This window comes from Pterocles gutturalis, unplaced genomic scaffold (genome assembly GCF_000699245.1).
Source record: "Pterocles gutturalis isolate BGI_N339 unplaced genomic scaffold, ASM69924v1 scaffold15052, whole genome shotgun sequence".
Taxonomy (NCBI): domain Eukaryota; kingdom Metazoa; phylum Chordata; class Aves; order Pterocliformes; family Pteroclidae; genus Pterocles; species Pterocles gutturalis.
Window position 1 is genome coordinate 43,145 of NW_010115683.1, and position 23,405 is coordinate 66,549.

Sequence of the window (23,405 nt, forward strand, 5' to 3'; positions counted from 1 at the left end):
TTTCTGTGCCCATCACCTCGATGACAGCAGACAAGAGAAGGGAAGACTGAGAGGAGATGTGCCAGCCCTCAGAAACATGGGTGGTTCCTGAGGCTCCATCTCTTTATTGGACAACAAAAAAAGCTATTTTTGGCTTGCTGCATCAAGAGATGGATTGCTTAGTTGCTTGGACAACTGTTTAATAGCAAAGTTGGTAATGCCTTGTAGGGCCATGTCCAGGGAGCTTGTAAAATGACTTTAGTATACATTTCTTAAAGTGGTTTCCAAAATGCCTGTCTGGGATACCACAGGTACAGCTGATCCTCTCTTTGGGCATACGGATGAACCAACTAGTTTTTCCAGCCTTATTTTTCTGCTTGTACTGCAGGACAGAAGACTCTGGCATTGTTTTTAGGACTGCTAATCCTAGCAGGGTTGAATAACACTGACATACCAAAATTTTAGGCCAAGCCAAAATATAGTACAATTAATAAATAGCAATTCAAGCTGCAGTGCCCTAAAATAGGAAAAAATATGTTCTGAGCTGGAAAATGAGTTAAGGAGTTTACAAAGGAATTGCTGTCAATGGTAGGATTTTTTTTATGTGGCTTCTTACCTTTCTACCTACTAGTAACTGTTAGTCCTATAAACTTTCTAGGACATTTTAAAAATAAATAGTTACAAGATTTTTTTTTTCCCCCCTTTCCTCTCCTCCACTAGATTTGACAAGAAGCAATGCCCCGCTTCCAACCATTTGTCTTTCTCTAGCGAAAGCCTACCTTGAGATGTTCTGGCTGGCTGGTAAGGCAGACACTTCCTCTGCAGACCAGGGCATTGCATTGTTCTGGTGAGAACAAGGACTGCCAAAAACAATCCTGAGCTGAGATTTCAGATTCCTTTCTTATCCATCGTTGCCTTCTTGGTGTGCATCCCTTTTTCAGTTAAGAGGATGTGTTGCACAGTGTCAGGAAGGGCAGTGTTTTTCCAGCCCCTGTGTTCATTTCTGAATATATTTGGTTGTAATTTCTGTTACTAGTGAAAACTTTGTGCAAATAAATATTCTGGTTTTCATTTACAATTCTTCAGCTGCTGCTTGGTGTGTATGGAAAAAAGGGGTTTGCAATTTGCAGTGTTGTGTTGGGGGTGTGACCGAAATGCACTGTTTCAGAGCGATGTGCAGAAGCCAGTTAACGGTCAGCCTTTCTCAGAGCGTCTTCTTGAATGTAAAAGACACCGAGGGCTGCTAGAATATTTATATACTGGCATAACTCTAGGGAGGAGGATGATACATCACCTGAAGAGGTCAAAGTGGGGATAAATAAATAAATAATGCACATTCAGAAGCGGTTGCCATTAAGTAAAGGCTGAGTGAGCCACAGGTTTTATTCTAATGTGAAGTTTCTTATAAAATCTGTGAAGTCTAAGGTGGGAGATGTTTGATCTTTTGCTGTCAGGGCTTGGTGAATATTGTATAATAGTGTTACACAAATGTGTAGATTACAACTTTATAGTGTCAATGTTTACTTGTAAAGCCCATGGGTTTTGAAAATACATACAGTTATATATACATACATTAGGTAAATACAGCAAATAAATTTAAACCCCACAAATAAAAAAAACTGAGATAGCATTTGATTATTCTTTTTTTGTATTCTTTTTTATTGTATTTCAGTTTCTGTTTCTTTGATTAGAAGTGGAAGAAGCTATTTTTCTGTCATGTACTTTGTAACTTAAAATAGTGTTAAGAGCCTCAATATTGAGTAAAGTAATAATTAGGAAGATTTTTACTTTTGTGAATGTTTTGCCATTGATGTAACTGAAGCTTGAAATCCTAATGTCCTTTACAGGTGGTATGCCAGAATAGATGAATACTGTTCTCTGGACTTTACAGATGATAATCTGTCTACCAGGGACAAATTTCATTAGGAAAGTGATGGTGGTAATTAGAATGAAGGACAGACTTAGAGAAATGGGAGACATTTGTTACTAAGAGCCCTATAAAAATATTTCCTTCTGTAAACACAGCTGCTGTATGAAATGTTATTTTAAAATATATTGGAAGTGTCGTATAAATGTCTAATTGACAGCTGAGATATTGCAGAATGTGATCTGTTTGTATAGGTCAGGAAAAGAAAGTGATAATTCAATGACAAGGTTGTTTTTGACACAGTAGTCGCAAATTCCAATTTTATATGTGCATCTCGTTTACAGACTTAAATAATACATATCTTTTCTTATGGGACTTAAGTCTTCCAGGACATTCCTCCTCCCTATCACACTGGTTTCAGCTTCTTCAAAAACACCGTGTTAGCTGTTCGTGGAGGGGACTGGAGCAGTGTATTTCCCTGCATTCAATGGCTGAGCCTGGCATAAAAGCTGTCAGTTGGCCATGTGTAGATGGCAGCATTTACCTACTGTACTTTCTTCTTAAATGACTTCAGGCGATGGGGATGATTCATTCTCAGTGCTGGAATAAATCATCTTTCAAAAAAAAAAAAAACCAATAAGGATAAAAACTAATTTTGTCCCAACCCTGCTCATTTTTCTTAAGTCAGTAGAACAACCAAAAAAAGTGTGGGAGATAAGAGGGGGAAAGATGCATTCGTGCTGCTGACGGCCACCTTACATTTGCCAGAAAGACAACAGCCCTGCTGTGGGCATGGTGTTCTCTCTGCAGAGAGAATGTTAAAAGCAGGGGCTGCCTTTCAGGGTTTAGCAATTTGGGCTAGAAAAGGGCAGTGCTGAGGTTTGAGTTTTTTATTGAATGGCTTATTTCTTGAAAGCTTTGAAGTTTAACTTGAGTAACAAATGTGAGTAATGCAGGATTTCTTAGAGAGCTCTCTGTAGGAGTTTTCTTATTTATTTAAAAGCATTCTGAGTAATTGCGTGCAGAAGGATTAGACCAAAAAAAAAAAAAAATCTTGCCATGAAGTCCAACTTTTGGACAAGTAAGATAGTTTTTGGAAAGTGAGCAACACACAGCACAGAATCTGAAGAGCCGGCAAGTGCTGCACAGTACAACTCTCTACGTTTTGCAGCACTGGGAGAACATTTAAAGGAAGATTTTCAAATGGTGTTGCTATTTGCTTTTGATCTAGTTTGTTACTCAACTCTATAACATACTTTTAATCTGTTAAAGTACTATTACTCTTACTCCCATCACCTTTACACTAAGCAATCGATCGCAGGCAGCTCACAAGCAGCAGATCCGTGTGCTTCTGAGCAGGCAAATGCGACTAGCTAGTATGTGTGTGATGCCCTGAGAAATGCTCTGCCCTGGTTGTAGGGACACCTTTTGCTCTGGTAGGCTGTAGGCTCTGCCTTAACACAGGACAACGCTTAGCTCAAATGATGAAGCAACGTTCAGTGTGTGCTAGCGAGGATTGCAATTCAGTATTCTGGCTTCTGTAAACTCAGAGTAAGAACATACAGTGCAGTCTGCCTCTGCCCCAAAGAGTGTGCACTATAATCAGAGCAGAGTGCACTGGGGAAAGCAAAAAGGAAATAGCTTAGATTGGAAAAAAAAATTCAAATTATTATTATTGACTCATATTTCTGGCAATTATATTAAATATAAAATGAGATGAGAACACAAACAATACCTGGAAACCCCACGGTGTCCAAAAGTAGGAGGAATCTCGCTGTACTGGGTTTTAGTATTATAAGATTTTTATAAGAGTCCATGACTTTGCAAGTTCGGTTGCCATAAGGATTGGCAGTGAAGCATAGTAAAGTAATAAAAGGGCAAGGCATGGAGCCAAATCCTTCTGTTTGTAATTGTGGTGGTGATGTGGAGAGCAGCAGGAAGAGCAAATCAAATGCAGATGTGTTTTGTATGAAGTCTTGACTTATTGGTGATAGTGCCCAAGGTGGTGTTGACACTGAAATATCCCTGAATAAAGACTTGTGTTATGCAGCATTTAAAAGGGATGCAAACAACTGTCCTGCACACCCTGGATGGTGCCATGCTGTAATCTGAAGCTTCATGAGCTTGCTCTCTCAGTTTTCTCATTCAGGTCTGTACAAGGATGGTCTTATCCACTGCTCGTAGCAACTGTTCAACTAAACCGTTTCCTGAACCGTTACCGTAGCAGACTGGGAGGCACTGTGTGGAGAGCATGTGTGTTTGCCAGCACGAAGGCAGGGCCTGGTGTACCTTCATTGTTCCTGACAGGAGTTTCTCCAGCTCTTTCCCAGACTCTCCTCCCTTCCAGCGCTGCAGCGTTTCCTCCTGTTGCTGACCTAAGTTACTTTTATTACTGTTTAAGTCCTCTGGTTTTTAGATATGCAGAGCAATTTATTCTCTTTCTCTTTGTGCTTTAAGGCTATTTCCATGTAATTTCTTTCAGTCTTCTTTTTTCTAGACTAAACTTCAACTCTTTCAGTTTCATTCAGTTGGTGGGCTGCGTTTAATGACTATGGTCATAATGGCTCCTCTTTTCTGAGCCCCTTCCTTTGGTTCTGCACTACTACTGCATTTCCATACTGCAGTTTGGTCTGAGTGCTGTAGCTAAGGTGAGCCTATGATTAGGAGAACAGAAGGATTATTTCTCATGCCAGATGTGTGGCACTTCTGGTTTTATGCCCTAGCTTGTTGTTTGCCTTTCCTACAGCTGGGGTGCATTATTGGCTTATGTTCAGAAGGGTAGACCCTCTCTTATAGAAAGATGTGACATCTGTGGCTTTCCCGTATATGCACAGTCTGTTGTTCCATCGCTGCAGTAAATTGGGTCTGTTTGACAGAGCTGGCTTTGTGCTGTCTGACTCCTTGTTGTCTTTTAGGTGCCTATGAACGCTTTCTTCAGTTGATTGAGTGTCATCTCTCTCCTTTTGCATTCCTCTAGAAAAAAAAGTCTGCATAAAATCTCATGCCGATGGCTTGGGCATGAGCAGGTAATCTTTCCTCCTTCTCTCCCTCGCTTCTCCTTCAGGAGTGATCCATCATGACAGGGAAACAATGCTGGGACATAACTGCTCTCCGGAAGGGACATATTAAACAGCTAATACCTCCCATGTCAGAGGCATGTGTTGGAAGGTCATTTATATAACATTAGAATGTATTGACTACACGTAGCTGTCATGCTGTGCTGCCCGCAGTGTTGCCTGCTGTATTGTTCCTGCTCGCTTGGGAAGGATACTGAAGCATGCAAAGAAGAGCAATAAAAATTACAAGAAGATTGCAGGTAGAAAATAAGGCCAATAATGAAAGCCTAAGGGAACTAGTTAATTTTTTAATGCTTAGAAGATAGATGCCTTAGCCAGTATTTAATCAGCCTATTTATACACAGAGAGATATGTATGTGTTAATGGCAGTGGAATAAATAAAAGTAGATAAGTTAGGAAGGGACAGTGACCTGAGTCAACAGACCTTTCTGTGGCACCACCACTGCCCCCAGCAACTAGAAGAGGAGGGGGTGAATTATGGATAAAGTTGGGAGCAATGACTCATATGATCTTTTCTTCTCTTTTACCTAAGGAAGTAGCAGACCCTGCAAATACCACTTTCCAATGTGCAAGTAAGTCAATACTCTGCCAAGGAAAGCAGTATTAGACTCTTCCCTGATAAGTCAGATTTAATTAATACTGTTACATTAGTACACCCATAGTCATGTTAACCCATTTATAACTCTGCAGCTGCATTTTCAGCAAGCTGAAAATAATGGGGAGATCTCACAGTGTTTAAAGGTGTGTGCCAGCGCTGCTTTCAGTAGGACAAAGACACAGATAATACAAATTGCACGTCTAACAAAATATGTGGACCTCCTCCACTTGGTTCACATGTACTTGGCAGAGCCAAGACTGAAAGTGAGATAAAAACTCTTGTTTGCCAGCCCTGAAATCATCTCAGCAGTGGGCACCCAGAGGCTGGGCAGCAATTCCTGCATGATACCGCTCTGCATGGAGTGGGCAACAGGGAATAAACAGACGGTATCTATTAAATACTGGATATATCTTACTCTCTGTTTAAAATGGTCTTTCTGAGACTTTTTGTAGTCTTTGAGGATATTCTGTAGCTTTCAGCTTTGCGGTATGTCACATTTCAAATTCCCACTGAAATTGCTTGGTTATCCATCCCTCCTACTGACATCCCCCTGCATCTGGGCAAGGTTTGCTCTGAACTACATGCTGATTTGATACCTTTAGAAACCTTTAGAAGATGTTACCTTTAGAAATATTAATGCTGACAGCTCACTTTGGTTTAAAATGTGGTGCTTTGTTTTTCTTGACCATAAACTTTTTGTTTTGAGGAGACTTTTTGCTGAAGTATATTTAACAGAACATTTTTCTTAAATTATTTGTTTATAAAACACCATTGCTAGCCAAGGAATACTTACTATGAAGCTCTCCGATGACGATTTTCTCTTGCTAATAAATTCCTGGAAGGTGGCTCCACTTTCACACAATTTTTTTTTTTTTAATTTGAAAACATAAAGCCTCATCCTACTACACAAATCTTTTTTAAACTGAACTTTTTTCCAGAGGATTGTTACTCAGTCACATCATCGGTTTCCTGCCCACTACGTGAACTTAAATACGTTTTTTTCCACTCGGCTTGAACAAGTTGTGAGGTGATCTCTCTTCATGTTTTAAAGGCTGTTGTTGACAGTGCTGAGCAGATGCACACAAGCGCATGCAAAGGCTAAAGAGCAGATGCTGTAATTACAGACGTACTAATTTGTTCTTGTTTTTAAGACATTAATTGATAAATTGTTAAGAATTAGATTTACCTTTTTTTTTAACTGTGCCCTGTAAGTGCAGCTATTTTTCTGCTGTGAGGGTGGCTCTCTCTGAAGCACTGCCCTGAATCAACAGGACTTTAAGGCTGTATCTGGTAGCAAATGCAGTAACAACCTGTGTTTTCTCTTGTGCATCAGCCTTGTAAAATTATCTAGGTTATTGGAGCATTTGGCTCTTGGCAAGTGTTATCTGGCCCTGTGCCAAGTGATACAAACAGCTTTTGCTGCTATGGTGCATATGTTGTACAAAGAAGATTTTATGCCTACAGGAAAAAAACAAAGCAATTGCAATTCTTAGTCACCTTTTCTTAGTCACATTTTAGAGAAACAAGATGGTATCACAGGCATTGCACAGAGTTACACAATTTGAAGGGACATGGTAAGAGCAAAATAAATCTTTAGTAGGCCTTATTTTGTTACGTGGTTGCTGTTTTCTGTTTAGTAGCAGATGACTAACGTAATGGACTGCTTTCTGGAATGGTTATTGGAGTCAATAGGATTTACAGCAGCAGGAAAAAATTGATGTAATTTAATTAAGATTTCAATACCAGGAAATAGCCTCAAGTTTGGAAAAACAAATTTTTGAAGTACTGCTCTGTTTCTATGTGGTCTGATGATATTATTTGTCAAAATGATAATCAAATTTGTGGTGCTATTAGAGTTGCTCTTAATAAGATACACAAATAACCGTATCAAAAAATCAGAGGAGCTGTGTTGTGTTTGAACATAAATTAACAAATTTGATAGGCTGCTCTGACATAAAGTATGTAGCACATAAAGCTTAATTAGGTCAATGACTGTGCAATATAAAAATTAGTGCAGAATTTGTTATGCTGAGATGATTTTTTTAGTTCAGCAATGTATTTGTAATGTTGTAGCTATGTATTAAGTTAAAAAGTTATAAACACTGGAAATCATGGCATGCTTTCTAAATTTGCAAAGCACTGAGTTATGGAAACAAGAACTAAAACTTCTAAGTTCATCAAGCTCTTACTGAAATACAGTGGATATATGTGTTTTTGAAATTACTTGCATATTCTTAACGATCTTTTATGCAAAGGAAGTTATGATAATGTGCTTCATAAGCTGCTTTCTAATGCTGTTCTGACCTCTGTGGTATTTTACTAGGGACTGATAGAAATGTGGGAAAAATTTTGTGTAAAATTAATGGAAGAAGGATGTCTTCAAATGGGTCAATCTACTTTAGGTAATTTTCTGTCCATAGCAAATTGTCTAGGATCCCTGTTCGAAAAAAATTTCACTAAGTACAGGTTCAACAGCCTGAAAAACAAGAAATGAGGAAGACTTGTGGCAGCAGGTGTGGGTTTACCAGAGGTGCTGGGTGTGTAGCTCCTGTGTCCTGGATGTGGGGATGTCTTGGTTGCCTGACACCCCGAAACACTGCCCGAAGGGGGTTCAAGCGGTTGGGCTCCCGCAGTGAGTTTGGCACCCGGTAGGGGTGGCTTGGTGCTTGGCCGTGCCCTGCCACATGTCCCCAAAGTCCTCTTGGAAGCTTATTCTGCTTTGTAAGGTTTTTCTTTGTAGGATTTTTTGTTTGCTTCTTTTTCTCTTTGCAGCTGTTAAGGGCTAAGATGGGAAAAACTTTAAAACCAACATAGGGTGTAATTATCATAGGCCTCAATTGTGGCTTTGCCGCTTCTCGACATGAAAGGTATTGCTGTCTGACGTCTGCAGATGGTGGGGGAAATGCCAGGAGAGTGCTTTGGTGTCTGAAGGCTGCAGATGGTGGGGGAAATGCCAGGAGCGTGCTTTGCTCTGTTCGCCCCGGCCCTGGGTCAGGCCTATCTTGCAGCTGGGCCTCTGCGGCAGGATGGCGTTGGGAGGGGAGAGGCAGAAAAAGCCACCTGCACAAGGAGGCTGTTTGGAGCCACTTTCCCATCCAAGCATAATGTCAGAATCCAATAAAAGGATTCCCTGTGCTTTTGTGGCCCCTTACGCTGGGATGGCAGAGCAGGAGCTGAAACGTGACATCTTCTGCTGTACGCGGGCGAGAGTACCCATGGAGGTGTGTTGGCATCGCTTCCACGTGTACAGAAAAGCTTTTCGGAATGTGACATCTTCTGCTGTACGCGGGCCAGAGTACCCGCGGAGGTGTGTTGGCATCACTTCCACGTGTACAGAAAAGCTTTTCGGAAATCTCCCGCCTGCTGCCAGCTGAAATGATTGCACAAAATCAGCAAGACCAATGTCACCATTAGTTAGGAGAGAAAGAAATACATTGGCTAAAAGTAACAGGACAAAATACTGATAAAAATCTGAAACCTACTTCTCACCAATCTTTAACGATGCTCAAAGAAACAATTTTAGACAGGAAGAAGGTTTATCTCACTGGGTATTCAACTACCAAACATAAATACAGACAGTTGTTGTTTATTCTGATTTCATAGAGGCTATTGTAATCATCAGTAATCTGCTACTTAATGCTTAGGAAAGCACGCGATCCTCATTGTACAATACCTGCTGAAACAAGTGGCTAGACAGTAAGTAAATTGCTTAAAGTATAAGCTATTAAAGAAAAGTACATTGTATCTATTTGTTGATTTTAACTTATCCCATGAAAGCTGACTGTTTAGAATCTATTTTTCTTGTTTGCCTTTATATTATGTCAGCTTCCATATAACTCTGGTAGTTTGTCTGTCTGTAGATGTGACCCTTTGGTGACGACTAGCTAGCGAGACAGATTTTTCTCCTCATCTTTTTCACATTTATCCAGCAGTAATTCAACAGACTTTGAGACTTAGTATGACTATTGGTAAACCAAATTTACTTCTCGTTTAATCATATTTATATATTGTTTGCACAAAATAAGGTTCCTTGGGTATTTGGGGTTTTTTCCAGTCACATCATGGCATCCATGATTCTCCAGGTTTTGGTCTTCATTGTCCTTTTTTCTGCACATTTTCCCTGAAATGAAGAGAGTGGAAGAGGCGGTGTTTAGCCATGCTTTGCACAGTGTTTATTGACTCATTTAACTGACTATGACCAGATATGTTTCTACATGACTTCGTTTTCAGGTCCTGCATTTATTCTTTGAAGTTAGCTACAGCAGCTAAAGTCTTCTCTCTTATAAATAGTGTTAGGTGCAAGTATGCTAGTTACAGGGGTATTATGCAGCTTTTTATCTGCAAGAATATTTTGTTCTCAGGGAGTTCTCTTCAGAAATTGGAGGAGAAAGCTACAGTTTCCTTCCCTGGGGAAACAAAAAATACGGAAAGATCTGTATTTCTTAAGTTGTGAAGCATACAAGATTGTCTCTTTAGGAAATATCTCTCAAGGATGAAAATTTTCTGTAAGGTTCTGGTCTAGATTGAATTTATTGCAGTCTAACACCTATTTTCTTATGGAGGTCATCTTTTTAGTAGCCATGAAACTGGTCCTCCAAGGCTAAAACCAGTTTTCTCAGATGAAAGACCTTGACTAAATGTGCAACTTTCCCCCTGGTGTTTGGTGTTTAACTGTCCTGAATCTCTAGGGTTCCATGGGCGCCGGAAAGGCAGCTATTAAATTTGGGAGCTGAGCAAGGCAGGCAGCTGAAAAGCATGGACTCAAACGAGAAAGTTTGTCTACATTGACCACAGGGTGCAGGAAGCTGGCACATCCTATTAAATATCAACTTACCCTTCATGTTGAAAATGAGAAGATAGCTGTCATTGGAGATGGGAGAGGTGGTAAGACATTTCCTTTTTGCTGATAATGTAAAAAGAAGGATAATTAATAGGCCAGATTTAATTCCCAGGGAATTTGAACTCCCACTGGCTGAAGCATGTGCCGCATTATGTCACTGCTGTAAGTCTAACGTAAATGTTGTGGTAGCTGGTTCTTAGTTCCATTCGCTTTGTTATTTTCAGTATATAAAATGGGTTAGAAAGTGTACTGCAATGACCATTTGTGCAGTGGCACAACTGGGATATTTTTCTGGGTCTGAAATTTCTTGATCATCAATATATGTAGTGGCACAGAAAATGACAATAAAGGAACATCTGAGCTGAGCCTCTATTTTTCACCAATGCATTGTGAAATGTGCCATTGCCCACACAAGAGTTTTATCTGAGGATAGCTGCTGATGCCTCAGGAGACTAAAGATGCAGCGGTACAGGGGGGTGTGTTGCTGCAAGCCAAATTCTGGAAAAATTAATTGTTAATGTCACAGCTGTCTCCTACCTGCTTCGTACTTCCTGAGCTTCACGCCAGCCTTTCCCAGTGCATAAAATGACAAGAGAGAAAGGGATTGTTCCAGTTGCAGTCACCTCAGGTGCACTTCTGAATTGCATATGCTAATGAATATTTTGTATTTGTTTAGAGGTTCAAAGTTAAATCAACCTCCAGAGGCATTCCCAATTTCTTTAAGCCACATGGTGGAGACCTCAGGACTGACGGATAACAGGGCTGCAACAGAGCTGAGCTTTATAGGAAACGAGGCTGTGTGACTTTTCTGTAATTTTTCAAATTAGCACATTCTTTCCTTACTATGAGAAATTTTTTCCATGGATTTATTGTTTTGAAACAAATATCCATGACTGTTTTCTAGCACACAGAAACTTGTGGCTGAATAAAGATATCCAGCTTCTCAGCCCCGTCTTGACTGTCTTCTGAACACGAGCAGAACGTCGTGTGCTTGCTTGCCTGGTAGCAGCCTGGACCTCGATTTGGACATTCATCACTTTTCTGTGCATGTTTCTGTGGCCTGTTATTAACAAGTTTGCAGTTCTGCTGTGGCCTCAAGAACATGGGTTAGCAAAGATAATTAAAACGGTGGTGGACTCCATTACTCAGTGAAGTTCCCTCTGTTGCATTAAAGGGGTAGTAGACTAAAATATAAATACCACAGCTAGAAAAAAAGGAATAGGTTAGCATTTATTAATGTGAAGCAGGCTGTGGGTTCTGGTGGGCTAGAGAGGAGAACTGTAATGTTTCTTCTGGCCTTTCTCATTATTTTTGACAGATCTGAGGGGTTTGCATTTTTGCACAAACAGGTTTCAATTAACCCTTTTAACTTTCTGGTATCATGGGCTCATTTTAATTCATTCAGCAGTGTTTACCAAGTACATTAGTCTGTGCAGTGCCTGCAAAGAAAGGCATTAACCTTGCTGGACTCTCTCAGGATTTGTTGTGGGGTAACTGAAAACAGAATGTGGATCCAGTCATCGATTAGCGTTACTACAAGTATTTCCCCTTCATTTCTTTTCGCTGTTGTTATTTTAAACTGAATTACTGTAATCATAAGCTGTAACTTTCTCCCTGAGGCGTTGTGCAAATACTTACAGCATTTTGCATACCATCTCCTGTTGAGGAATTGCCAGGGCCTGGTTGGAGAGCATATGTGAATTTTTGGGCTTCAAGAAGTAAGAAAGTCTTACATGGTGATGCCAATGTAAGAAATATATTTGAAAAAATGCACAGGTAGTGCAATAGTTATCAGGAAGATGTTTTGAATATATCAGCAATCTATAATTCATCATTTTAAGAAATACCTTATTTTCAGACAAAATATAACATGTCAGCAAATGGAACGGAGCAGGGTGTGTGTCATTGATTCATAAAGCATAAAGAAGAGGTAAAGATGCCTCTAAAAAGCTATTTAAATACTGTATCGAAAACTCCATGAATAATTTTCTCATCTTTCTGCTGCTTGCAAACTGTGAATTTTCAAATTGTGGTGTGTCTTTTTTAGATGATGTACACTAGGATTCCAAAATGAGTATAGAGTTTATTCTACCATCCCTTGAAGTATTTTCCGTATTATTAGGAGCTTCTGCTCCTCTGTATAATTATTTAGTTACAGAAATCACTGAAGAAATTACTGCATTCTACATATGCTTTTTGGGGACTGAGAACAAAGAGATTTCTTGTGAGAGGTTTCGTTCCTTCCTTTGTGTCTGTACAACTTTGGATAGTGTCACATTCTGACTGTGAAAATGAGGAATGATGAGGGATTAGGCCGGCAGCCAGATCTGCCATAAACTGCACTGTACCAATCATATCACTTTATTTCTCTGTCCCTTTTATTTTCCCCTGCAAGACATACACAGTAATCATTTTACTGTTACAAAGATGCCTTTTTAGTCATGTTTGAGAAGCCTGCTGAAAGTTTGTGGTAGACAGCTATAGATAAATGCAAAAATTGATGTTATTGATTTCTCCCAAATGCTAGTAGTGCTTTTTGAACAGTATGTTTCTAGTTAGGTATTTATATTTTCAGTTACAGAATATTTTTAAATGGAGCATCCACATCTCTACTTCCTATGTAACAACTTGTAGTAAGAGAAGAATGTTGTTGAGGCATAACGCTTTCCCAGTTGCCCTGTCACCAACTGTTCGTTATAAAGTTACATTGGTAGTTATGTTGTTGTCACCATTAACACTATGATATAGCAGAGGCCTTTGAGTTATTGCCATTGCTTTAATTATTCAAAACTCTCTTGCTTCCTTGTTTTCCTTCTTTCCACAGAATTATTGCATTCGTACCTGGAAAAATAATTTTTTACATAGAAGTTTTCTCTGGCGTTCTTCTACATTATACTGAGCAAAAAAATAAGCTGTGTCATATTCTGTGGAAGGATCAAAGTAGGCTGAGATTTGGAATTTTAGATGGTGGTGGGGGAAGGAGTACATTTAGGTGGGGAAAAATGCAGCATTATTTTCTAGACCTCTCCATGATGCCCAGGTTCGTTGCTGTAATTTTCTTAGTAGGAGTCCATATATGACTTCTTTGGTTTAATATGTTGATTTTTGCCTACCTTCTGCCTCTGTTCTCCTACCCTTTAATATAATATAATATAATCCTGTCACTGTAAAGCATTCCATTTTTGTCCTCAAAATACTTTTTTCTTCATTGTTTGTAAAGCTATTTAAATGCTTCAATTGTGAACATACAATGAAAGATCATCCTCTAATCTGTTCCACATGGATAGTGGGCCAGTTTGTACATCCAGTATGCAGAACTTCTTGATTTAGTGAAAAACAGCAAGACCGATTCTGTTGCAGTTTAACTTACAAGATCACCTAGAAAAACTATCCATTTCTTAAAACTCACAGCATGCCACAGCATAAACACCCTATTGAAGATGTTGCATATTATCATGTATGAGGAATGAAAAAGCAGAACAAGAATAAACACTGAGAAGTTGAGCTTAGATTCAGTCTTCCACAGAAAGAGTTGTACATTCATAAGGGTCCTTAAAGGGTGTGAAGAATTTCTGAATCTTTTATAGTTACATTTGATGATTGATTCTGATTTTTGGAACCAGTGGTTCTCAGCACTGCTAAAATTCTTCCCATACTTTTTCAAAAATCCAGAGGCTCGTAGTAATGACCAGTGGTGGTGAACTTTCGAAGGATCAAAGATTTGGCATGGTCAGAATAATAATTGAAAAACCCAAGCACTATAATGCAAAGAGTAGCTGAGTCACTTTAGTCAGGACATCAGACAAGGACCTGAGCAAGAATAGTCTCTTTGGTTTCGCTTGTGCTGGAAATACCATGAGAACTGTTCTCTTGTGGTATTTCTACTTCCTGCCACACTAAAATGAAGATATGCATAAATGCCAATATATTTCTATATGCTTTTTTTTCTTCCCTTTGAAGTATACTAAGATTATCAAAACTCAAAGTTAGTTTTGACTTGATTGAAGGGAGGCTTTGGTTTGGTCATCCTTTGTCTGGAGTAGCCAGACTAGCCTTCCTAACAGCTGTGTTTGTACTATAATTGTCAACTGCTGGTGATATTTCAGACTCAGTAATCAGGGCTTGCTTAGGACTATCCACAGTAAAACCATGTTCTTCTAATGTCCTTTTGGGACCAGGTGGCTGTGAAGTGTCCCCAGGCCAGTCATGGAGGACTGGGGGCTGTAGGACAGTGTTAACCTCTGTCCTCTCCTCCCAGGCAGCCTAGAAGTGTGCTACACTAAAGCTAGAAAAAGAGAAAATCGTATCAGTCAGCTCTCTGAGGAAGGAATTAACCACAGGAACTGTTAAACAAATTCACTCTGCTCATGTGTTGTATATGTGTCTGTCTACAGTCTCTCTTTGCTCTTCCATTAATGTGTCATCTTTGAGCGCGTTGCTGAGCGTGAGAGATTGGCTGCAGTGTAAAGTCATTGGTATTGGGGGAGAGAGCTGTAATATAGCATTTGGATGTCGATATAGGATTTGGACTGTTAAAAGTTCTCGTTATTGACTGTAGAAGCTGCAGAGTGTACCTTCATAAGTTGATGTAGGATCTACATATGAAATATGCAGCAGATCTTTAGGAACCAATAAAAGTCAAATCTCTGAATTTATGCTCAAATAAAACACTTCATATTCTTTATTAAGAAAGATGACTGTAAGAATCCCACATAAGCACATTGTTCAAGCTATTCCAGCTATTTCTCTGAATGCCTGTTTTCTTTCACTTTTTCTTCAGTGTGCAAGGTCATATATATATATATATTTACAAAAGTGGTGAAACGATAAGTTTGAAAGATACCTTTTAATTAGTCTTCAGTTCTTGACTTTCTAAAATGTTCTATATCAAATCCAATGTCAGATGGCTGAGTAAGAAAATTCAGAACATAAGTGTGGGAAACAAAAATTGTTGCTGGCTGACATGAAAAATTTTATAAACTGAGTTTCAGCCACTTTCCATATTCCCAGGCCAAAAAAAGTGTGTTATTCAGCTATTCAGAACATTTCCGGAGATCAAGGCGTGTAGTTATATGTAAACTTGAATCTTCCCAGTTTGTTAAAGATCCAATATAGTTGTCTTTATTCAGCTTCAGGAAGGGTATTACTGCAAAACCTCATCTCTAGAAACAGCAATTTTTAAAGGAGAGATCATGTAGATCAATTGAATGTTGCTGGGCAGAAAACCAATTGAATGTTGCTGGGCAGAAAACCAAAGTTTAGAGGCACAAGGGACTTTCTTTTTTTATTTTGTTTTTTTGTCCAAGTATATGAGTTGGTCTAGCACCCACTGCAGCAGTTTACTATTAGCAAGAAGGATAATTGTAGTAGAGGTGGCAGAGTCATGATTGACCAAAAAGATAACTGGGGTAGGATTTCCATGAAGAAGCTGCCTAAACAAAGATTCCGATATATGGGAGAAAAGTGGATAAGGAGGGCTAGTGTGCCTGGAAAATTGATGTTCTTGGCTGTTTTGCTCAATTTTGATGAGGTCAGCAGGGAAAGCAGTGTAACTATATATTCTGAAGATGCAGATTTGAAAAGAAAAGAGAAATGGAAGGATCTGCTTCTCCAAGGATAAGTTCCCCAAACCTGCAGTCCTGCAGTGTTAACCTTTCTCATCATTTGCAAAACCCTCAAAGAGCCTGAAAGGGCTTTTGGGCAGGGGCCAAGGAGTCCAGGGGTTTACCTTCATGAGTGTGCATCCCACCGATGTGCATTTTGATGTCCTTTTCCCAGGCTAACAGTACTCATGGAGCTGGTTTTCTCCTCCAGGAGAAGGAGAGGGCCAGCCAGTTCTCAGCTGTTCGACCCCAAGGTGGAGCGATGCTCCCACTGCCGCTGGTGGCTCAGGGGACATATCTCAGCGTCGCTGCACCAGGATCAGCCAGTGGACCCTGGTCGAGTCAACGCGTTCCCGTTTTGGGGGAGCTGAACAGCTCTGGTTTACTTGCTGTCATTGTAAAGTTTCCCATCACGGACACATGGAGACTGTTGTCTGGGTCCTAAAAATAAAAGCCCCCGTATTTCTAGATGGCTGGTAAGGCAGAAGCCTTGTCTTTCTCCTTGACAAATTTCCTTGAGACTAAGGATAAAGCTGGATTAATATAAGTTGAATTGGTTTTAGTCTTCGCAGGACTAGCATTTGCCCCCAAAACATTCCAGATGATATACAATGTGATGTCTGTTTGTCTGAGCAGAGCTGCAGGAGCTTTCCCAGCCATGCAGGAGAGAGGAAAGGCCAGGGAGTCTGCATCTGCAGTAGGTAGCCAGGTGGTATGTGTTCACTGGCGCTAAGCAAAAGTATCCTAACAAATCTCTTTATGATCCTCTGAGCACCCAGAAACTTGCCCTGCTGGTCAGCTGGGTCTGCTGAGGACAGCCACAATGAGAAGGTTTGTCCGTGGCCACATAAAAGGGCCTTTCTGGTCACAAGTGGCCTGTGGCCACAGGGAGGGAACGGCCCCTATGCTGCAGGAGCAGATGCAAAGCTGCTTCAGAAGGCTGCAGTCTGCAAACGAGGAATAAGGTGAAGAGGGCATTTCCCTGAAACTCGTAGGAGGAGTGTGCCTACGTAAGGACGCAAAATATTTGGGGTTTCTAGCCTGGCAGTTCCCTGCTAGCAGCCTGTTGATGCAGTGGGTGAGAAGCTTTTAGGCATTTCTAGAACATGGCCTCTTCTAAGGGTGAAACTGGAACGTAACACTTTGGCCTTGTGTGTTTTATTTGCCAAAGCCTACTTAGACTCATATAGTGTTTCTTCTCAGAAAAGTGACTCTATAAAACTCCCGTAATACTGCAAAACGTCAGCTGGCATTCAGTTCTATATCTTTAATTCACTTCCATGCACAGAAAAAAAACCTGTGGTTTCTTAAGTGATTATAACAATGATTTTTCTACCATGGCTCTGGGTAAAGAGCTTTTCTTCTGCTGTTTGGGCAGCCTTCAGCCATAGAGTAGATTTATCCTATTGTCTTGGTGACTGAATGTGTCTTAAATGTCACACCTGTAACTTTAATTAGGTGATTTATTTAATTTAGAGGTCTGACATTACCATCCTTGAACTGCTAATGCTTACTTTTTCTGTCTTTATCCTTTTTTTTTTTTTTTTCTGGCATGAACAGAAATGTTCTTACTGATTCAATCCATTTCTTATTACATGGCAGTAGACCTCATTTAATTAAATGCAAAGTTATAAACTAAATGGTTCCCAAATGTGTAATATTTTGAGTATTTAACACACAAAAAAAAAAAAAAAAAAAAAAAGAAAAACCTCACTAGAAAGTGTTTGCCAAGTGTTTGTATTGGTTTGGCAGGTATTTGGAATGGGTTTTGTAACTAGAGGTAGTGCTAGATACAGAAGAATTAATGTCTTTATGAGAAAATCACCCATTTTATCTGGGGAAATGACATAGGACCACGTGTGCACATGTCCCAGCATCCATGGGCAGGCGGTGAAAGGATAGGTGGGGGAGCGTTTCTGGCCCCTGCAGTGGCCCAGCAGAGCCATGTGCTGCTGACTCGGTGCTCAAGGGAGGGCTGGAGCTGCTCTGCTCTCCCTGGGCATTTTCACGTTGAACTTACAAGGTGTGCTGTGTAGGCACTCAAGGTCCCTCAGACTGACTGAATGCAGTATTGCATGGGCTTTAACTTGTGCTGCAAACCTTTCTGAGGTGTTCCAGTGCACACTGGAGAACGGATGCTCTGCAGTTGTGGGAAGGGTTGTGGTTCAGCACAGCCCCCCTGCCCCCCCGGGACAGCATGCCTGTGCTTCCCTGCCCCAGCAGCCTGGGCTGCACCATCAGGACCCACTCAGCGGGAGAGGAGAGGTGTGACAGCTCTGTCGCGTCCCTCTCCCTGTGCCTGCTCTGAGCAGGTAGGCTGGCATGGAAACTTGGTCTTGGTTATATACACATATATATACACACGCCCACGTGGGCGCCAGGTACGCGTAGAGCAGCTGATGGTCCTTAGTGCCAGCCCAGTTATGCGTTGGTCCCACTGGGCTGCCATTGCTGGCCAGACCTGGGAGAGGTTCTGGTGTGTTAGTTGGTCCTGTTGAAACGTAGTTCAAAATAACTTCTTTGAACAATCAATTTATTTTTTTAAACTGTGTGAATATTAACTGAACTACACATGTTACTGATTTACCACTACCGACAAAATAACCTGTATTACATTATGGCTTTGGTGGTGAAGGGAGGGGAACATGACTTTTTGTGGCATTTCTTATAGTTTTTATTTCTTGTACTGCTTTGATATTTATCTCTCATTTATTGTGTTGTTGGATTATTTCAGGTTTCCATGTATATGATTATATATGCTTTGATGGGTGTTTTAGAATCAGCGTGCTGTTGCTTTCTTAAATTAGCCAAGGTTTGAGTATTGCATTCCTTAACCCAGTCTTAATTCCCTCTGTTGCATATGAGACCCTTCCTCTTTTTTAGAGAACAGCAAATTATGTAGCACTTAAACACTGACTTAAAAATACTGATTTCAGGAAGAGTGGGAATGGCAACATGGCTTGCTTTGCCTGTAGAAAAACATTTGTTTCCATTCCAGCTTTTCTAACAACAGAGTCAGCCCCCAGAGCCCCACTCGTTGTTATTGCACCCCATGCTTGGCAAGCCTCCACAGGGGTTTCAGGGCCGGGAGCGGAGGCACCGGTGCTCTGTCCTGGCTACTGGCCTTCTGCTAGGTTGGCAGAAGTAGTCGCTTTTGCCGGAGGTGTGCCGTCAGTCGTGGCTGCGTGCATGTAATGCACACGAGTAATAAATAATCGATAATTGAAATATAGCCTGAATTGTTTGCTTTACTTGCTCTTTCTCAAGATTTGAATATCCAGCCCTTCCTTTCCCTGTGTCCTGGGGTGTGTGACACAGCATCACGATAAATCTTTGCCTGGAGTGACCTGACAGGGTATCTAAACATGTGAAAGGCGTGGTTTAAGTGGAGAGAGTAAGCATGGGAAGCCCTGAGTGCATCTTTGCTTCTGACTTCTGACCTGGGAGCTGCGGAGCGGCTGGGACGAGCGGCTGGGTCCATCGCTTGCTTTGTTAGCAGCTGTATCGGGATATATGGCTTGTGTCACCTTCTGTGATTTATGCTATGCACGCTAGGATTAAGTGCTACAAATAATAGTTTCTGCAGTTAATTTCTGTATGCTGCTTTAGTGTTTATTCATCTGTTTCTGTGGGCATGCAGAAGGACACAATTTATCAGCCACGTGTGTTTACTCACAGGCCAATAATGCCATTTCCCGTGTCGTTGGCTTTAATGAGTGTTCTGCCCTGATACTGATGGACCCCTAGCATGAATGGATACATCATACCACATGCCTGCTAAAAGCGGTATCTGCAGCTCTCTCACAAGAATGATAGATTTCTTTTCAGTGGCGGTATCATCTGAACTTTGCCAAAAAGTTAAATGTGACTACAGTAGTTAACGCGTTTCAAGACAATGCCTTATTGTCTGCTTAGGCAAGCGCAGGCTGGATGCGGAGACCTCGCATACCTACTTAGAATCGAGATTAAATTACCAACCTTTTTGGCGTTTTTATGTAAAATGTTCTTTATTATGGTCTTCTCATAGCTAAAGTATGAGTCACTTGCAAGCCATAATAGATTTTGGCTATGCTGCGTGATGAAGTGTTCTGGATGCAATGAAACATTTAATCAAGACTCCAGGCAGCACAACTCTCAGTGGTCACCTTAACAGAAAACCAAAAATAAAGCAGAGAGAAAGAAGAAACAAATTATGGCACCTTTTCTTTGCAGCATTAAGATGAGAATTTGTTAGAGACAACACAAGAAAGTGACTTCTTTTTAGTTTTAAATAATGATGAAAGCAGATTTATGCCTAATTTTTCTGATAGTATCAGTTAAATCACTGAGTTTGTGGAAGCATTCTGATCTCCGAGAATTTTTTTTAGAAAATATTGGTGCTTTATAAAAGCAAGTTGGTTGTAAAACTTCAAATTACCCTACTAAACTGTGCTTTACAATATGATTTCCACTCCACGAAAGTTACACAGTGTTAAAATACTGGAATTCGAGCCGATGGATTAAATTACCTGAGAAATTAGAGCATTACATATAAATCTTATTAGTCATGTTTCTGTGCATGTTTATTTTAATGGAGAAAATGAAACGCTGACAAAATCTGTTGAGACGTATATTTCCAAACAACTTCAAGGCTAATAATCAGTAGTAACTCTTGATTTTGTGAGGGAAAAGGAAATATTGCTATAATCCTTATCTAGATTGGCTCAAAATATTATCTTTAGTGGGGTCCGTATTGAATAATCAAGGTCCACATTGAGGTGACTGGAGTGGGCAGTCCCGTAGCCTGAGACAGGTTTCACAGCCTCTCTTTCATTAAGTTACTCTTTGAAAATGAACCCTTGAGCTCAGACATGTCAGTTAAGTCTTGTGCCCTGGTCTCCTCCTGTGGAGAGATCCAAAGTGTCCAACGCCTCTGTATGGCCAACACATCCATTTTTTGCCTAAGCGCTTGTCTCTGTCACCTAAAATTAGTGACTTTGCCTGAAATGCAAAGGAGGTGTTTGCGTTCTATTCACTACACTGATTTTTTTCAAAGATGTTACCCCAAAATTCAAAGATCAGGTGACTGCTGCTTCCCCTGGACATTCAAACTTGTCTTTTTTTCCAAATAGTGCCTTTTTAGAGTTTTTTCTCATTTTCTTCCCAGCTGCAATCTTGCCACTGGTAATAGTGGGATTCTTAGCAGCTTTGTATTTCTATTTAACAGGTTTGCTGGCCTGCAGCACAACAGACTAGTGCATTTTTTATTGTACTAGCATGCGCTGGGATTGTTTGCCTCCTGGAAAATGGGATATTCAGATGCCTCATTCAGCCTCTGTCGAAGCAAAAGCTTTTGCCTCGTCCCAAGATGTTTTCTTTATAAATGGGCTTTCCATCCTGTTGTGGAAGTTGTAAATATGCATGGTCTGTAGTTCAGGTTTTCCACCTTCCTGACCTCCCGTGCTTCCAGTGTCCCAGTATTTTCCCTCTCTGCAGGCTTTAGCGCAGTTTCGGCAGCAGCGAGGTACGTGCACCCTCTCTTTCCTTCCCAGGGGGCTGTAAGGAGGTACGCCAGCAGTCACCTCCCGTTAGGGCAGGCTGGGAAACTGGTTCAGGATAGCCTACGGGTTTTTATCATTATTAGAAACGATTTTTTAGAGATTTCCTAGGAACATCAGTAACTTCTAAAAAATAATTAAATAAGGATTTTTCTCCTTTTCTTTCTGGAAATCCATTTTTGCTTGCCTGTACTCTGATACTTAATCTTTCTGTTCCTTTGTCGTCGCAGTTCGGAGGATCCACGCACGCACTGGTCCTGCAAGCGCTTAGTATAACCATAACTTCACTGATGTGAGTAGCCAATATGATTACTCACATCAATAAAAAAAGGAATCTACACATACATGTGGTTTTTTTCAGGATTAGTGAAGCATTGTTTGCTGGATGAACAAAGACTAAAACGATGGAGGCAGGAGAAAAATGACTAGTGTTGGCGAGGTCCTTGTGTTAGTTGCATGTGATAAATTAATAGCTGAATTTTTTTCTTTTATCATCTAGAATAATATTATTTAGAATACTTACCAAGGGATGGGGAATAGAATCCTTTCATTTTTATTTGGCTAAAATTAGTGCTGGTAATGCACTGCCACGGTCTCCAGCAATGAATAAGTTTCTTAATGTTTTTAATTTGAAGGATCATATAATGGCTTATGCATAAACAAAAGCCTTCAGGACAATGCGTGCCAATGGTGCCTGTAGATTAGATGGTGTCTCTGGAGAGATGCAGTGAACATCACGGCTGCAAGCAGAGGAAAGAAGAATGACTCAACAACATATAAACTGAAAGAAAAGCTGTTGCCTTTCTACACTCTTTGATCTTTAATCAACTAGCTGTAGTGTTTGAAGAAGTCTTGAACGTGTGAGACATCTGGGAGTTCCTTTTTTCTTAGATCATGCTCTATCTATAGATCTCTGATCGGGTGTGTAACATAGAGAGGGTGGCCGCAAGCAACAATTACTGTACACATTTTGGGACTCCCCGTGAAACTTGCTGCTGCCTCATGAGCTAATTCAAGTTTCCTATGGCATCTTTTTTCCCCCCTCATTTTCATCCGATAGATGTAAGAACTTTAGAAAAGTATTCTGTCTATAAACCCTCCTCACCTTGAAATAAAAGAAAAATAAATGTTAATAAGTGCAATAAAACAGAGGGATAGATTCTGGCCAAATGAGACCATTGGTTTATGGAAGGTGTTACAATCAGATAGAATTTGGCACGTTGCCTTCCAATGCAAGCTTTTACTTTACATACCTTTGTAGCTCATAAACCCAGTAAATTTGGTCACTAAAACAATTTCTTGTTCCAGAATTAAACTCTCCTGTTAAGCTTTTTTATGTTGAGCATGGAATTTGTCTAGCCTATTCGTTAATAATTGTCTGGGGTACTAGTGTGTTTGAAGTGGACTGATTCTTTTGCTCTAGGAAGTGAAACTTGGTCTTTGAGCAACTGTTTCTTAATTCAACAAATTGTTTCGAGTAAGTTTGAGAATAGGTTATTTAAAAAGAAAACTCATATTAATTTTGGTAACAAAAAAAAATACATCTTTTTTCTTGTTTTCCATCATAAATGAATTTCTCCTTGCCTCACAGAATAAGTTGTTTCTAGAACCATGCACAAAGTACGAAGCTATTGAAGACTTTACGCTACAGTGTCACTCTTTGTCAAATCTCTTTCGCATCGACTTCATACATGCCATAACTTAATTCAAGGAGTGTATTTTCTACTTTATTCAAAGTAAAGACAACATTTTGAAAATAGTTTCCCACTGGCTTCACTGCGTGGAGGTTCATGCCCTAAATGCTTAAATAGATACTGTGTGCTTTGTGAAGTGAGGTCCTAGAATGATTCCTTAAATCTATTAAGACCTGAGGTTTGTATGAAGAGAGAAGAGAACTCTATTAT

General features: G+C 40.2%; 1 protein-coding gene across 1 annotated transcript in view; it reads left to right on the plus strand.

Moving 5' to 3' along the window:
* The window catches only part of FAT4 (FAT atypical cadherin 4), a gene marked incomplete at its 5' end in the record, with an annotated part of 136,197 nt that overhangs the window by 43,140 nt on the left and 69,652 nt on the right, over positions 1–23,405 (plus strand).